General features: G+C 42.4%; 1 pseudogene; it reads left to right on the top strand.

Moving 5' to 3' along the window:
- Nucleotides 1-2,940: 2,940 nt before the first annotated feature.
- LOC123832692 lies at nucleotides 2,941-4,054 on the top strand (annotated as a pseudogene).
- The last annotated feature ends 1,667 nt before the right edge of the window (nucleotides 4,055-5,721 follow it).

Genomic DNA, 5,721 nt, shown 5'->3' on the forward strand with positions numbered 1-5,721 from the left:
AAAGTTAGTGACATCAGTTTTGTCCCTGAGAAACTCAGTCACCCTAAGGAAACACAAAAGTCTCTTAGGGGACAATTCTGGGTCAAATAGTGTGGTCCTAGAAGAGGGTACATACTGTGCTTGGGACAGAAGACAATGTGAGTCAAGGCAGCCCGGGGCAGGAAAACTGAGCTGACTCGTGAAGGGTGGACAGGATTACACAGACAGAAAGGACACACTCCAGGAAGGAGAAAGGGCCTGGCCAAAACTTGGAGGTGGGAATGAGCATGGCATGTGCCGAGAGTGGTTTGGGTTGTGCTCTACTGACTTAGAAGGTGAAATTGGGGGAGTTGGGGAAGACAGGTTTAGAGGAGTGGGCTAGGGTCCTCCCTAAACACCAGGATACATTGTGGCAGGAGATGTAGAGCTAAAGACAATTACAGTCATGTGAAGAGAGCAGAGTTTTAGGAGAAATAGATGGATATTTATGTAAAAATGTATTGTAAGCAAGCACTGGCAGTAAAAGGCTGATAGAGTACCTCAAGCAGGAACTCTGAGAACTGAAATGGTGTAATTGCAGAACCAGCTCAAAATGGTCTCATACTGCTTAACAAGATACTGAGTTGCTTTTCAGAGACAGCAGACCAAAAGCACCAGTCATGCAACAGAATCCTGCGTGTAGGAGAGAACTTGGACCTCCAGCTGCACCCAGACCAAAACCTCGCTCCCCGCTACTCACCCACCAAAGGCCCAGGACATAACCAGAACTTGAACACCAGAACCCTTTCAGAAGCAGAGGGTCCATTGTCCAGAAAGATCCTTTTATGATGTTCCTTACCATAAATGACCAAGCTCCAAAGTCCCCCAATTAAAACCTACCCATCAGTGCTTCTGTGTTCCCTTTTATCCTAGACCATGGAGATCGATCTCTTGAGCTTGTCATTAGTCAATCTTTCTTCATTGCAATTCTTGGTGTTCAGTGGTTGGATCTGTTAGTGCTCTGCAAGTGCTGGGTGGATGAACTTTCTGCTCTGTACCAATGGTGAAGGTCTGGACCAGTGACATGATGAGGGATGGGGGAGGGAAACTCAAATTCAGAGTTTAAAAAGGAAATTGGCATGAGATTAGCTAATGGAAAATGAAAGAAAGAGAAGAATCAGGGAGAAGCCTACATGATCACAGACTCAAAAGGAGGAAATATAGCTGCTTCCAGAGTAACACCAGGACCTGGTGTAAATCTCAGCTGTACAGTTTTTGGTTGTGTCATTTGAGCTCTGTAGCTTGTTTGTTTACCTCTCTGTGCTTTAATCTTCCCAACAGTAAAATTCAAATAACAATAGTAGCTATCCCATAGGTTGTCATGATGAGTAACTCAGAATATTTGTGTGAAACAAAGGGAGCACTAAAGAACTGAAGAGTGGAAACGAGGTTTGTTTTCTCTCTTGCATTTCTATAGGCCACCTTCTTTCCGGAAAGCCTGAGGTGCCATTTGCTTGGGAATAAGGAGGGTTTTTCCAAATTTCTGGAGTGAATTAAAAGTTAATCTTGAGTAAAAATAAACAAGTGGGACTACATCAAACTAAAAAGTTTCTGCACAGCACAGAAAACCACCAACGAAATGAAAAGGCAACCTACTGAATGGGAGAAGATATTTGCAAATGTCAATGCAAGAAATATCCAAACCTGTAAGAATTTTTTAGTTTATTTGAGCCAAATGGTTGACAATAACCAGGAAGCAAAATCCCAAGGGATTGACAAAATGCTATGGAAAATGGCAGTTTTACCACTTATTTAATACATCAGAATCAAAGCAGAAGATCAAAGGGGGTTACATGAAATCCATTGGTGATAGATTACAGGGGGGTGGTAGAAAGCAAAGGAGGGAAACCTCTGGGGTTGAATAAAAAGTAAAATGGTAGACTCATACTTCTTTCACACAGGTGGGTACAGGATCATTAATGGCCAATAATTAACATGATAACAGCAACAACAGGGGATTTGTGGTCTCAGCTCTGGTGCCTGTGCTTGAGGGGTCTGGAAAACAAAATTTACTTTGTTATTCCAGAGGCATGTTATCAGGTATGTTATCTCAGATGCAAAAAGACAACAAATAGGCTCAGTTAAGGTGAAGATTGACCTTTGTTAGGGAAAAATACCTCCCTAGGACATGACTACCTGCTTTGAACTACTTAGGAAGTTTTAATTTCAGACTATCCTACATAGTTACTTTGGTCTCTGAGTTTGTAAGGCCACCACAGAGGCCTCCCCAGAGCTTGTCAGTTTTAGCAGGTGGCCCCTTTTTCATCCACACAAATCATATGTCCAATAGGGGACTAATATCCAAAATATACAAACAACTCATGTAATTAAATAGCAAAAAACAAAAACAAAAATAAAGAATTTGATTAAAACATACAAAAGATCTGAATAAGCATTTTCCAAAAACATACAGATGGCCAACAGGTTCATGAAAAAATGTTTAACGTCACTAACCTTTAGGGAAATGTAAATCAAAACCACAGTGAGGTAACTATCAACTAACACCTGTTAGAGTGGCCATTATCAATAACACATGAAATAACAAGTGTTGGTGAGGATGAAGAAACAAGGGAACTATTGTGCACTGTTGGTGAGAAGGTAAATTGGTGCAGCCACTATGGAAAACAGTATGAAGGTTCCTAATTTTTTTTTAAATAGAATTATTTTTTATTCAGCAATTCCACTTCTGGTTGTTTATCTGAGCACAATGAAAATACTAATTTAAAGAGATATATGCAGTCTTTGCCGAGAGTTGCCATGGTTTCCTGCTTCAACAGTGCTTGAACAGAACCTGGCACTCGATCCCCATTCCAGTCAACCATCCAGATCCTTCCTGCCATGTCCTCACAGTGATCTCAGACCACCCCAAAGCCCCTGCCACTGCTCCAGTGCCTTGAAGCTGCCTGTCCTCAGTCGCCCATCATGACAACCGTGTCCACCTAACAGGTGTGCCAGAACTCTGCCACCAGGACTCAAAGGCCACCATCAACCTCCAGATCAACCTGGGGCTCTATACTTTCTATGTCTACCTGTCCATGTCTTGCTACTTTTGAAACTGAAAAACACACCGGCGTCCATGCCGCCTGTCACGTGCCAAACCCAATAAGCAGAGACAGAGATTGAGTCTTTATGGACACTTTATTCAGATGGCTGGTGATCTGAGAAGACAGTGGGTCTGCACCCTAAAAAAACTGTCTTACATTTTCTTTCCAGGCCAGACTTTTATAACAGAGAACAAAGTGTGGTGAAGGGCTTTGAAATTCAGGGAAAATTAGATTTAAAAAACTGCAGTATTCTTGCCCTGGGCAGTTAGCTGCTCCCAGGGAAGGGAGGTTGTCTGTCTCTCCCTAGAGCACAATGGCCCACATGACTCCACTTGTCCCCAGGCGGTGGTCTTTAGTAGTGCTCCAGGAGCTTGGCTGTCTCTCTCCTGAGCCAGGATGGGCCTTATCTGTAGTTTCTGAAACAAAAGCTTTAACATATGCATTATTTACCAGGCTTATAACTATTTACCTTAAACTAAAATTTTCCAACTCTTGAGTCCTCTATCACTTTGACAGCAGAGATGTGGCTTTGAAGAACTGTGCTAAATATTTTCTTCACCAATCTCAGGAAGAGAGGGACATGCTGAAAAACTGATGAAGCTGCAGAATCAATGAGGTGGCCAAATCTTCCTTCAGGATATCAAGACTCCAGACTGTGATTGGGAGAATGAGCTGAATGCAGTGAAGTGTACATTACATTTGGAAAAATGTGTGGATCAGTCACTACTGGACTTACACAAACGGGCCACAAAAAAAAATGACCCTCATTGGTGTGACTTCATTGAGTTCACTACCTGGATGAGCAAGTGAAATGCATCAAAAAGTTGGGTGACCACGTAGGCACCCTGCGCAGGTTGGGGCCCCCGGGATCTGGCACGGCAGAGGATCTCTTTGACAAGCACGCTCTGGGAGACAGTACAGAGAGCTCAGCCTTAGCCTGCCTTCCCACGGCCACGGTGGTGGGGGTGAGACTTCCCTGGTCACCAACGTAGTGTGTGCTTGTTGGAGTCACCTTCACCTTTACTATAACTTGTACCAAATCACCCACTAATGTCCTTCATTTGTACCATTCTTTCAAATAAAGTAATTTGGTTCTCCCAAAAAATATATGCACTCTTACATTTATTGCAGCATTATTCACAATACCCAAGATATGGAAGCAGCCTAGGTATCCAGTGATGGGATGACTGGATAAAAAAGTTGTGATATCTACATACGCAGATACACAATGGAATATTATTCAGCCATAAAAAGAGTGAAATTTTGCCATTTGTGCAACAACATGGATGGACCCAGAGGGCATTATGCTAAGTGAAATTAGACAGATGTAGAAAGATAAATACCATATGGTCTCGCTTACATGTGGAATCTACAAAAGGAGGGTGTGGGGGAAGAAATTGACAAAACTCCCCATAAAACCAAGTTCACAGCCCTGGCTGCTGTGGCTCAGTAGATTCAGTGCGGGCCTACGAACCAAAAGGTTGCTGATTTGATTCTCAGTTAGGACACATTTCTGGGTTGTGGGCCAGGTCCCCAGTTGGGGCACGTGAGAGGCAATCACACATTGGTGTTTCTCTCCCTCTCTTTCTTCCTACCTTACCCTATCTAAAAATAAATAAATAAAATCTTAAATAAAAAAACCCAAGTTCATAAATACAGAGAATTGGATTGGTGGTTGCCAGAGGCAGAGGGTGGGAGGTGGGTGACAGAAATGCTTGAAGGGCATTAGAAGGTACAAACTTTCAGTTATAAAGTAAATAAATCCTTCAATGTAATGTATAGCATGGAGACTATAGTTAATAATACTGTATTGTATATTTGAAGGTTGCTAAGAGAACAGCTCTTAAAAGTTCCCATCAGGAGAAAAAAGATTTGTAAATATGTATGGATGTTAACTAGCCTTACTGAGGTGATTATTTCATAATGTATACAAATATTGAATATCTGAAACTAATATAATGTTATATGTCAATTATACTTCAATAATAATAATAATAATTAATGCTGGAGAATTCAGATCACAATAGTTCTTTCATGATGAGAGATATGATACTCCTTCCATCAACATTGGTCAGACTATGCCCAGACTGGTGTGGCTCGTGGATTGAGTGCTGACCTGTGAACCAAAGGATCACTGGTTCAATTACCAGTCAGGGCACATGCCTGGGTTGCAGGCCAGGTCCCCAACAGGAGGTATGTGAGAGGCAACCACACATTGATGTTTCTTTTCCTCTCTTTCTCCCTCCCTTCCCCTCTCTCTAAAAATAAATAAATAAAATGTAAAAAAAAAAAACCACCCAAGACCAAAAAAACACAAAAACGTTGGTCACACTGCAGCTCTTGTTGCCTTAGAGTACAGGTGACCTACAGGAAGTGAAAATCCCAATGTTTGCCCCTCCACTCCCTAGATGGAGGCAGAGCCAGAACACAGAAGAGTCATAGCAGTGGGTCCTAAGGTTACTTTTCTGGACATAGGGCCAAAGAGAGGGTGGAAAGTTGGAAAAGTTGAAAAGAAAGGCCTTTGGTTCAATTCACATTTGGGACCCTGAGAGGAGTGTGTGTCACACTACCTCCCCTAGCCCCCCACACTTCAGTTCCACATGGGAATGTCTTCAAGGTACAGCATGTTGCCATAGAAGGGATAGGAGTGTAGCCATCC

The sequence above is a fragment of the Phyllostomus hastatus genome, unplaced genomic scaffold (genome assembly GCF_019186645.2).
Source record: "Phyllostomus hastatus isolate PE091 unplaced genomic scaffold, TTU_PhHast_1.1 phas_scaffold_200, whole genome shotgun sequence".
Taxonomy (NCBI): domain Eukaryota; kingdom Metazoa; phylum Chordata; class Mammalia; order Chiroptera; family Phyllostomidae; genus Phyllostomus; species Phyllostomus hastatus.